Here is a 12,760-nt window from a genome sequence, read left to right on the forward strand (position 1 = left end):
CTTTCTACCAGTTCTTTAGTTGAAACTAGGGACTCTCCTTGTTCACTAGATTGATTCCTGGGATGAGTGGGTTATCCTATGAGGAGAGATTGAGTAGAATGGGCCTATATTCTCTGGAGTTTAGAAGAATGAGAGGTGATCTCATTGAAACGTATAAAATTCTCAGAGGGCTTGACAGGGTAGATGCTGAGAGGTTGTTTCCCCTGGCTGGAGAGTCTAGAACTAGGGAGCATAGTCTCAAGATAAGGGGTCGGCCATTTAAAACCGAGATGAGGAAAAATGCCTTCACTCGAGGGCTGTGAATTTTTGGAATCCTCTACCCGAGAGGGCTGCGGATGCTCAGTTGTTGAGTATATTCATTGAGATCAATAGATTTTTGGACACTAATTGAATCAAGGGATATGGGGATAGGGTGGGAAAGTGGAGTTGAGGTAGAAGATCAGGCATGATCCTATTGAATGATGGAGCAGGCCTGAGGGGCCATTTGGCCAACTCCTCCTCCTATTTCTTATGTTCTTAGAAGGAGTCCGTTCGGCCCATTGTGTCTGCGCTGGCTCTTTGAAAGACCTATCCAATAGTCCTACTCCCCTGCATTTTTCCCATTGTCCTGCAAATTTTTCCTTTTCAAGTACATATCCAATTCCCTTTTGAAAGTTATTATTGAATCTGCTTCCACCACCCTTTCGGGCAGTGCATTTCAGATCATAACCACTCGCTTCGTTAAAAAAATTCTCCTTATTGGATAATCCTTTATCCTTTTTAGTAACAGATTCGAAAATCTAAAGGCAATAATATGTCTGACAATTACCCTTAGGTCACTTAACATACATTGATCATGGTCTCATCTCCTGGTTAATATCCTGTTCCATATCCTGTTACATTGTCATCTCAACAATCTTTGCTTCCTAGTGTTTGCTCTTCCCATGCAATAGCTTTTGTCCTGGGGTGTCATTGTGGTCAAAAGATACCACAAGCTGACAGTGCACTTTGTAAAACGTCACATCTGCACAACCAGGCCACACTTTTCATGGAACACCATGAAGTGTCTGGTGCAATCCAGAATTCCGTCTTTTTCCTTCACTAATATCTTTGGATAATTGGCAAATTCCTCATGTATATCATCCTCCAACAAGCTTATTGAGTCCACTTTAAATACTTCCATTGGTCTTACATCAACAGATAGCAATGGTATTGTCACTATCACGGGAATCAGTCCTGAAATAATGTCACTCTGCTTGTGGGGCTTCCTGGCATAATACACCGATCTGATTCTTCCCACCTTACACCAATCCATATTCCCATCTGATTTCCAGATTTCCATTTGGTTGTCAAATATAGAATTTGGGATCCAATTGTTTTCTATATCATTTAATCCCTTTTGAACCTCATTAAATAAATAAAACCTCTATACATACTACACGCGATTGCCTTTGAGATCAGTTGTTCTTTATCGTCTTTGTTGTTCTGAATGATTGCCGTATTAACTTTATCCCTAACCTGTCCTAATCCTTCTGCCAGTCTTTAATTGAAACTAGGGACTCTCCTTGTTCACTAGATTGATTCCTGGGATGAGAGGGTTATCTATGTGGAGAGATTGAGTAGAATGGGCTTATATTCTCTGGAGTTCAGAAGAATGAGAGATGATCGCATTGGAACGTATAAAATTCTTGGAGGGCTTGACAGGGTAGATACTGAGAGGCTGCTTCACCTGGCTGGAGAATCTAGAACTAGGGGGCATTTGATAAGGTGCCACACAAGAGGTTGTTACATAAGATTAGGCCTCATGGGATTGGGGGTAATATATTAGCATGGATTGTGGGTTGGTTAATGGACAGAAAACAGAGAGTAGGAATAAACAGGTCATTTTCGAGTTGGCAGGTTGTAACTAGTGGGATGCCGCAAGGATCAGTGCTTGGGTCTTAGCTGTTTACAATATAGGAAGAATAGAAAAGCAGAATATTTTTTAAAAGGTGAGATACTATGAAATGGTGGTCAGAGGGATTTGGGTGTCCTTGTACACGAATCACAGAAAGTTAACATGCAGGTACAGCAAGCAATTAGGAAGGCAAATGGTATGTTAGCCTTTATTGCAAGGGGTTTGGAGTATAATAGTAAGGAGGTATTGCTGCAATTATGTAGGGCTCCAATGAGACCACACCTGGAGCATTGTGTACAGTTTTGGTATCCTTACCTAAGGAAGGATACACTCGCCTTAGATGGGGTGCAACAAAGGTTCACTAGATTGATTCCTGGGATGAGAGGGTTATGCTATGAGGAGAGATTGAGTAGAATGGGCCTATATTCTCTGGAGTTTAGAAGAATGAGAGGTGATCTCATTGAAACGTATAAAATTCTTAGAGGGCTTGACAGGGCAGATGCTGAGAGGCTGTTTCCCCCGGCTGCAGAGTCTAGAACTTGAGGTCATATTCTCAAGATAAGGGATCGGCCATTTAAGACCGAGATGAGGAAAAACGTCTTCACTCGAGGGTTGTGAATCTTTGGAATTCTCTACACCGGAGGGCTGTTGAATATATTCATTGAGATCGATAGATTTTTGGACACTAATTGAATCAAGGGATATGGAGATAGGGCAGGAAAGTGGAGTTGAGGTAGAAGATTAGCCATGATCCTATTGAATGATGGAGCAGGCCTGAGGGGCCATATGGCCAACTCCTCCTCCTATTTCTTATGTTCTGAGAAGGAGTCCATTCGGCCCATCATGTCTGCGTTGGCTCTTTGAAAGAGCTATCCAATAGTCCCACTCCCCTGCTCTTTCACCATAGCCCTGCAAATTTTTCCTTTTCAAGTATATATCCAATTCCCTTTTGAAAGTTACTATTGAATCTGCTTCCACCACCCTTTCGGGCAGTGCATTCCAGATCATAACCACTCGCTGCGTAAAAAAAAATTCTCCTTATTGGATAATCCTTTATCCTTTTTAGTAACAGATTCGAAAAGCGAAAGGCGGTAATATGTCTGACAATTACCCTTAGGTCACTTAACATACAATGATCATGGTCTCATCTCCTGGTTAATATCCTGTTCCATATCCTGTTACATTGTCATCACAACAACTTTTGCTTCCTAGGGGCCGATTTTCGGATGGCCGAGCGGGTGCGTTGGGGCGGGGGTGCTCCTAAAATGGCAGAATCCTGGAGTGGGTTCGGATCCCGGCTCCAACCCGCTGACTTCTCAGTTCCTCAGTGACGCGTTCAGGTGCGCCCGCAGCTCCCGCATGTGGGACTCCCACTGGCAATTAATGCCAGCAGGATGCTACCTTACAGAGTTATTTGGATACTTGACAGACCTCATTGAGTGGAGATTTTGGCAGGGGTGCAATTTTGAAGGATCCTCAGCGTGTTTCCCATGCTGTGGGAAACACTCCCGGTTGGAGCAGACGTGTTTCAGCCAGCAGCCAGTGGGAGATGCAAAGGATTATTTGGCAGGTGAGGGGAAAACCTCATTTTTTGCAGCAGGGCACTCTGTCACTTCAGACAAAGTTTTGGCTGCTACACCTTTGTCTTTCCACTCAAAATTCTTAAGTTATACCCTAAACTCTGCTCTGCAAACACATTTACTTACTTTGCGGACCCCCTCAAACTCACACCGTCAGGATGGGGTGCGCCATAGCTGCATTCATCACTTCGTCCGAGGACGAGCAACATCACCAGCCTTGCCAGGCACGCCATCCACCTCCGCCATGTGGAGCTCCGCAACACAGTGCTGCGCCACAGGCACCTGCACAACTGCACGGAGGGCAACAACAGAGAGAGCGGCGTCGCAGGAGACACTAGCCTCACCACAGACCGAGACTCAGCTTCCTGGACCTCTCTGAGGAGCAGTGCATATGGAGGCTCAGAGTCAGTCGCCAGGCAGTCGCGGACATCTGCAGCCTCCTTCATGCCGAGCTGCTCCTGGCTGGCCCGAGCAGCATCTTCTTACCTGCCGCTGTCAAAGTTACCACTGCCCTCAACTTCTTCGCGTCCGGATCATTCCAGGGTGCCACCAGGGACATCGCCGGGTCTCTCAGTCGTCTGCACACAAGTGCATAAGGCAGGTCACCGACGGCTTGTTTTGCAGGGTCTCTCACTATATCAACTATCTCATGGATGGCCTCAGCCAGACGGAGAGGGCAGTGGGATTCCATGGGTGCAGGGTGTAATCGATTGCACCCATATAGCAATACGGGCACGTCCACACGAGCCAGGACTGTTGATCAACAGGAAGGGCTATCACTCCATCAACACTCAGCTCATTCGTGACCACCGCAAGAGATTCCTTCACATGTGCGCCAGATACCCTGGCAGCTGCCACGACTCCTTCATCCTCCGGGAGTCCAACATCCCGCCCCTCTTCCAAGCACCCTCCGGTCCTCACCCTCTCCCGTGCATTCTGGACTCTCTTCTCCTACAAGGGGATAAAATAGAGAGACGTGAGTGAGTGATGGTGACGTGGCCAATGGATGAATGCATTGGTTTGGGTGAGGTTGACCGTGAAAGAGATGCATCAGAGGGTGAGTATGAGACAGAGCCATGACATTGTATGAGGATTGGGTTGAGTGGTAGTGGTGGGATGAGTACTGGGGAGGTGAGGAAATGGTGAGTAAGTGCAGGTAAGTTGAGGATGAGGTTTGAGTGGGTGTGAGGAGTGATGTGTTAGAGTAGTGTTGGCAATGCAGAAGGAGTTGTGGGGTGGGGGCGGTGATGTGGAAGACGGAGCGTAGGAGAATGAGTAGGCATACTCACTTTGGCTGACCTAGTTAGGTCATTGAAGCACTTCCTGCAGTGTATCCAGGTGCGGGAGAGGCTGCTGCTGCTGGTGACCTCCTCTGCCACCTCGAGCCAAGCCTTCTTGGTGGCAGAGGCAGGCCACTTCCTCCTGTCCGCCGGGTAGAATATATCCCTCCTCCTCCTCACCCCATCCAGTATCACCTGGAGTGAGGCATCACTAAATCTGGGAGCAGCCTTTCCCCTGGGCTGCTCCATTCTGTAATTTTGGGTGTTTGCTCCTGGAGCAGTATTGGAGGACTGCCCCCTTAAATAGGGCTTCTCCAGCTGACAGTCTGTGATGCGGGTGCGCAGTCCGCCCGCTGCGCAGGTTTATGACGGGAAACTCGGAAGCCACGTTAAGTGGTTCCAATTTACCCGCGATCGGGTGGGGAATGGACAGATTTTATTGGGCGGGTTACCCACATGCCTAGTCGCCTCTTCCCCACCCCCGCTGCCATCCCGCCTCCCTGGTAATATCGGGGCCCTAGTGTTTGCTCTTCCCAAGCAATAGCTTTTGTCTTGGGGTGTCATTGTGGTTAAAGATAAATTCTGCCAGCAAAGAGGTCAAACCAAATTTTATTTACTCAAAAAACAATGTAAAGACATATCTATATTCTTACATTCCCCACCCCGATGCTCAATAAAGACTTCCTTTTTGTGGCCCGCCAGCTTACTTTCTGGTCAGAGCTAACTTTTTCATCGTATTTTTTCTTATTCTAACTTGTTTCAGGGTTTTCTTTAATCAAACAAACTATTAGTACGAGGGCAATCAGCATGAAGAGCTGTGCTACTAGCAGGAATGCAGAGGCCTTTCTTACCCAGGAATGCTGTCCTGTATTGTATACTACCAGCCACTATTCATGTTTACCCAGGGCGGCAGTAGATTGTTCAATATCATTATTCAGCTGCTGCACAATGATGCAATTGTTCCTGAGAAGTGCTGGTGCATTGCAATATAGATTTAAGGCTTAAGAAAAGGGCGGAATTGGATGGCCAAAATTTATAGCTGCTCGTAAGGCTTCTGTTTGGAGGGTAATGATTACTTGAATTTCTGTAACATTGTGGGCCATAACAGACACCAATATTTTATCCCCAATTTTAGTAATTTTGGTTGGTGTAAGGCAAAATGTTGACGGTCAAACTGGACATGTGGTGCCCCAGTGTGTGTCGTGCTTCTCATCAGTTGAAACGCAATGCCTTCCTCTCTCTTATCAAATGACACTGGCCCTCTTAGAATTCCATCGAGCAATTCGAATAGTACAATTAGGAGATTCTTCATCCAGGGTGAAATCACAAGCTGACAGTGCGCTTTGTAAAACGTCATATCGACAAAAACAGGCCATACTTTTCCTGGAACACCATGAAGTGTCTGATGCAATCCAGAACCCCTCTTTTTCCTTCACTAATATCTTTGGATAATTGACAAATTCCTCATGTATCCCTTTTCAATCTGATTAAATAAAAAAAAACCTCCATACATACTACACACGATTGCCTTTGAGATCAGTTGTTCTTTTTATCGTCTTTGTTGTTCTGAATGATTGCCGTATTAACTTTATGTCTAACCTGTGCTAATCTTTCTGCCAGTTCTTTAGTTAAAACTAGGGATTCTCCTTGTTCTGATATAACATTCCCTGTCTGCCTAATCATTCCTTTAAACAATTTGCTTTAATTGCTTGCGCATTGTTTTGTCATGTTCCCACATTGTCTTTATGTTAGCTCGTCCAATTTGTTTCCCGAATTGCGCTTAGTAAAATTGTGTACCACTTCTCTTAGCACTGCATGATAAAAATCTATATACATTCGATTACATAAATCAGAAGGCAAAGATGCAGAAGAAAAATTTAACAGAGTCGATATAATCTCAAATCACACATCACTATCAGTCCATTATTTGGTACTTATCCTTGTCTTGGGACTAAAATTACTGGTTGGATCCACAGTACAGACGAGAACGGTTGGCTGGAACAGAGTGATTATTGTAGAGTATTTCTGCCAGATAAATATCGGCCTGTCTTGCACTGCCAATTGTTGTTGGTTAAAGAAGTATTCAGGAACTCTGGTATCCCTTTCCTGACTGGGTCACAATGAAACTCATCAAAGCAGCAAAGAATATCCACGGCGTCCTTTTAATCTAAAAAGAAATACTCTCCATACATGTTAGAATCATAGAGCACAGAAGGATGCTATTCGGCCCATTGTGCCAGTGCCGGCTCTCTGAAAGAGCTACCAATTAGTGCCACTCCTCTGCTGTTTTCCCATAGTCCTGCAATTTTTTCCTTTTTAAATATATATCCAATTCCTTTTTGAAAGTTACTATTGAATCTGCTTCCACCACCCTTTCTGGCAATGCATTCCAAATTATAACTTGCTGAGTAAAAAAAAAATCTCCTCATCTTCCCCCTGGCTTTTTTGCCTATTATTTCAAATCTGTGTCCTCCGGTTACTGATCCTCCTGCCAGTGGAAACAGTTTCTCCCTATCTACTCCATCAAAACCCTTCATAATTTTGAACACTTCTTAACCTTCTCTGCTCTGAGGAGAACAGTCTCAGCTTCTCTAGCATCTCCAGATAACTGAAACCTCCCATCCCTGGTACCATTCTAGTAAATGTCCCCTGCACCCTCTCCAAGGTCCTAAAGTGTGGTGCCCAGAATTGGATACAATACTTCAGCTGAGGTCTAACCAGTGATTTATAAAAGTTCAGCATAACTTCCTAGCTTTTGTACTCTATGCCTCTATTTATAGAGGCTGGCTGGCTTTCCTGCCAACCTTTTAAGTCCCTCTGCTTTATCTATTTTTTTCCTATCAAATTTCTCTATCCCCTCCTCCTTTATGGTGACATTGACAGCATCTTCTTTTGTGAAGACAGATGCAAAGTACTCATTTAGTACTACAGCCATGCCCTCTGCCTCCATAAGAAGATTTCCTTTTTGATCCGTAATCAGCCCGACCCTTCCTTTGACTATCCTTTTACTATTTAAATATTTACAAAAGATTTTAGTTCCCTTTTATGTTACCCACTAATCTTTCCTCATACACTCTCTTTGCCCCTCTTATTTCTTTTTTCAGATTTCCTCTGCACTTTCTGTATTCTGCTTGATTCTGTACTGTATTATGAACCTGACATTTATCATCAGCCTCCTGTTTCTGTTTCATTTCAATCTGAATATGGGCTTTAATTTTGCGATAAGCGTGCAGACATCTAGTGGGCGATTTGAACACACACCGTCTGGCAGGAATAGGGTGGCTGTGCAGATAAAATTGCCTCCGAAAACCTGCTACCCATGTTCCTGCTCCATTCCTGCCAGTTGCCACTTTAATTGGGCCCTTTTATATAGGCGGCTCCTCAGGCGGGAGCCTCATCAATGCATGTCTCCAGGCCCCACAAGGAAAGTCTGGGCCTCTGCTGCCCCAGGCTCTCCACCTGCGAGACCCTGCCAAACTTCTACCCCCCTTCTCCGTGATTTACTTGAAGGCTGGTGGAGCTGCCCAATCTCAGCCTGCGATAGCTGGTCAGCTACCCCTTTATGTCTGTTTCAGGTGGGCAGCTGGCTGGTGGGATATAATTGAGGCTCAAATGGTTAAAATAGCTTGGGGCCTCAAATTGATGATATCTGGTGATGGTGGTGAGGGGGTTAATGCTGCCCCTCCCCACCCCAAAAAACGCACCTACTTAAAATCTCCCCCCAATCCAGATAAATGAAGCCATACAATAACAGCCAAGTTTATAGTATATTACATCCTTGAAACACACTGCAGCCTCTGATTTTGCATCTAATCTGTTCAAGCGGAGTTCATGGCGGCAGTTTCCTTAAGTTCAACAGATCGTAGGGACCCATGGTCGAGTCACATGATAGATCTGTGTGGTTTGCTGCCTGGTGATATTTCACAATATTTCACAGGGAAACAGCAAATCGATTTTTCTTTACATTTACATTTGTGAAAAATAAATAATAGCGCGTTAATTGCAAAGGAGGCACAATAAATGGACTATGTGAAGAGGGAGTCCAACAGCAAGAGCAGAGGATGCACAATGTTTCAGGTCCAACAACACAATGGGCTGCAAGGAAACAGCCTTCACATCCTTACATGAGAATCTAGAGTTACGGGGATAGTGTACCTAATTTATATATGTCAAATAAAAAAATAAACTTGTGTCTAGATTGCCCTTTGGTGAATTTTGTATAGAAAGATGTCAGTGCAAGAGAATAAAACAATTTGACACTTTTGTCACCATATGTAAGTATCAAGCACTCCTGGGCCAGGTAGAGCACAATTAGATGCAGAGTAAAGCTCCATCTTCACTGTCTCCTCGAGCTCATGCAGTGACATGCAGTGACTGTTGTTATGTAGGCAAAAGCAGCAGCAATTTTGTGCACAATAAGTCCAATCCTAAACAATGAGATGAATGACCGGTTGATCTGCTTTTGCTGGTATTGATTGAGGGAAGAATGTTGGCAAGGATACTGGAGATGATCTATCCTTCTTTGAATAGTGCCATGGGATCTTTAATATCCATTAGAGCAGGACAACATTTATTGGTTCAACATCTCCTCTGAAGTACAAGACCGCTGACAATGCAGCATTCCCTCGATACTATACTGGAGTGTTAGCCTTGATGATGTGCTGAGGTATTGGCGCAGGGCTTGAACCCAGCCCTGACTTAGAGACAAGAGTGCTACCATGCTGACTCTGTATATTATGGATTCCAATTTAAATTGAATGAAGGGTTTCTTTAACAAATTCCTTGGTCTGCGTCATTAATCATTGAACAGTAATTAAGCTTTTGACAAAAAGAGGCAGAAACAGATTCACACTCAGTACTAGCTCTCAACCATCTGGCATATCTCATGGCTTCCAGGACCTAGTGCGACCATTTGGTGAGCCCCTTTTGGACTGAGATTGTCTCATGGCAGCTGAGTCCTGAGATAGACCTGCTGCAGTCTGCATTTCACTTGGGGCCTGCAGGCCCATCTGGCACTGTCCCTGTCCCTGCTTTGTTTGTATCCAATGTACAAATATCTGAGGAGGCTGGCTGTGTGCTGCTCTCCAAAGGGACAACAGCTTCTCTAAGCCAGCTTCTGACATGCCAATGGTATTGGTCCCTGACTCAGACAGGTCACTGATGAGCAGGTCGACTGACAAATAGTTTGGTTTAGATCCTGGAAGCCACGAGAGATTCTGGCCTGGATCCCGGGCCCAAGGCTTTCAAGATTGGAAGACGGTGCTCCCTCGAGTTGGTTCCCCAAGTCCGCAATGGCTTTAGTCTGTGCATCCATTGAGGACAAAGAAAAAGGGTGGGACTCCCAAACCTAGAGCACCCCGGATGTCGAGGAGCATACAGGGTAGGATAGAGGAGCTTATGTCAGATACCGAGAGCTCAATACTGAAGAAAGCCTAGAGGAGTATAGAAATGCAGGGGTGAAATTAAAAAGGAAATTAGGAAAGCAAAGAGAGGGCATTAAAAGATATTGGCAAGTGAAATCAAGGAAAACCCAAAGATGTTTTATAAATACATAAAGAGCAAGAGGATAACTAAGGAAAGAGTAGGGCCTGTTAGAGACCAAAGAGATAATCTGTGCGTGGAGGCGGAAGACGTGGGTATGGTTCCTAATGAATACTTTGCATCTGCCTTCACAAAAGAGGGCTACGATGCAGACATTGTAGTTAAGGAGAAGGAGTGTGAAATATTGGACGGAATAAACATAGAGAAGAAGTATTAAGGGGTTTAGCATCTTTGAAAGTAGATAAATCGTCAGGCTCGGATGAAATGGATCCCAGGCTGTTAAGTGAAGCAAGGGAGGCTCTGACCATCATTTTCCAATCCTCTCTGGCTATAGGTGTGGTGCTGGAGGACTGCTAACGTCGCACTGTTGTTTAAAAAGAGAGAAAGGATAGACCGAGTAATTACAGGCCAGTCAGCCTAACCTCGATGGTGGGCAAATTATTGGAAACAATTCTGAGGGACAGTATTAATCGCCATTTAGAAAGGCATGGATTAATCAAGGACAGTCAGCATGGATTTGTTAAGGGAAGGTTGTCTCCGACTAACCCGATTGAATTTTTTGAGGCGGTAACAAGGAGGGTTCTGCAGGGCTCAGTACTAGGTCCATTGCTTTTTGTGATCTATTTTAATGATTTAGACTTAAATGTAGGGGGCATGATTAAGAGGTTTGCAGATGATACAAAAGTTGGCTGTGTGGTTGATAGTGAGGAAGAAAGCTGTAGACTGCAGGAAGATATCAGTGGATTGGTCAGGTGGGCAGAAAAGTGGCAAATAAAATTCAGTCCGGAGAAGTGTGAGGTAATGCATTTGGGGAAGGCAAACAAAGTAAGGGAATACACAATAAATGGTAGGATACTGAGAAGTGTAGAGGAACAGAGGGACCTTGGAGTGCATTTCCCATAGATCCCTGAAGGTAGTAGGACAGGTAGATAAGGTAGATGAGGTGGTTAAGAAGGCATATGGGATACTTTCCTTTATTAGCCGAGGCATAGAATATAAGAGCAGGGAGGTTATGCTAAAACTGTGTAAAACACTAGTTAGGCCACAGCTAGAGTACTGCATATAGTTCTGATCACCACATTACAGGAAAGGTGTGATTGCACTAGAGAGGGTACAGAGGAGATTTACAAGGATGTTGCCAGGACTGGAGAATTTTAGCTATATGGAAAGATTGGATAGGCTGGAGTTGTTTTCTTTAGAACAGAGGAGGCTGAGGGGAGATTTAATTGGGGTGTATAAAATTATGAGGGGCCGAGATAGAGTGGATAGGAAGGACCTATTTCCCTTAGCAGAGAGGTCAAAAACCAGGGGGTGTAGATTTAAAGTAATTGGTAGAAGGATTAGAGGGGAAATAAGGAGAAATGTTTTCACCCAGAGGGTGGTGGGGGCCTGTAACTCATTGCCTGAAAGGGTGGGAGAGGCAGAAACCCTCATCACATTTAAAAAGTACGTGGATGTGCACATAAAATGCCGCAACCTGCAGGGCTACAGACCAAGAGCTGGAAAGTGGGATTAGGCTGGATGGCTCTTTTTCGGCCGGCACAGAGACGATGGGCCGAATGGCCTCGTTCTGTGCCATAAATCTCTATGATTCTATGACACATTGACTGCTCCTGGGGCCTGAATCTGAGGAGAGGAGGCGGCTGCAGTTCTGCTTGTAGTTGTCACACGCTGCAGTGAGGAGAATCTTTCCGTAATGTTGGCGTGAGAATGGATTTGGTGTCCAACGTGATCCCTGTCATCTGCTGCACATTGTGGGTGATCTTCCTCAGTCCCTCCACATAGGTGTAATGTTCGACCAGCATTCTTCTTTTCATAGCAGGGTCCTTGAGATTAGAGTCCTTTTGCTGTTTGACCAAGGGCTGACCTCTCTTAAGACTCTTTTCAAGACTGCCAGGCTCCTCATCGTCTCCCCAATCGTCTGCTCCCTCAGGCTCAATGAATCACCCAGTGCAATATACTCATTCTTATTTTTTTACTGTGGGTTAATGTCTTTGGGCTGGTGAGTGCGAGAGAGAGAGGGCAAAAGGCAGAGTGGCTGAAAGTGCAGGCACATGTCCTGCAACAGAAGGGCCTCATCCTCCTCCGCTCACCTTGCTGTGATTCGGCTGGAGAAGAAGAGGGTGCAGACTGAATTAGTACACAATGGAACTCTGGGAGGGTGGGGGTTGACAGCCTCGTACATCACCTAGTGGTGCCATTTCATTGGCCTTCTTCCATCATTGCTCAGCGGTCCTGGGTGTTCCCGTTTGATACCACTGTCCACATAGTTTGGCTTCTTGCCATTGACTCCCTCTTGTCTAACTTCGGGCTCTTTTTGAGTGGTCAGCCATTCGGCCCGTCGTGCCTATGCAGGGTCTTTGAAAGAGCTATCCAAGTAGCCCCACTCCACCTGCTCTTTCCCCATAGCCCTGCAATTTTTTCCCCTTCAAATATTTATCCAATTCCTTTTTGAAAGTTTATATTGAATCTGCTTCTACCAC

Source organism: Heptranchias perlo, chromosome 35 (genome assembly GCF_035084215.1).
Source record: "Heptranchias perlo isolate sHepPer1 chromosome 35, sHepPer1.hap1, whole genome shotgun sequence".
Taxonomy (NCBI): domain Eukaryota; kingdom Metazoa; phylum Chordata; class Chondrichthyes; order Hexanchiformes; family Hexanchidae; genus Heptranchias; species Heptranchias perlo.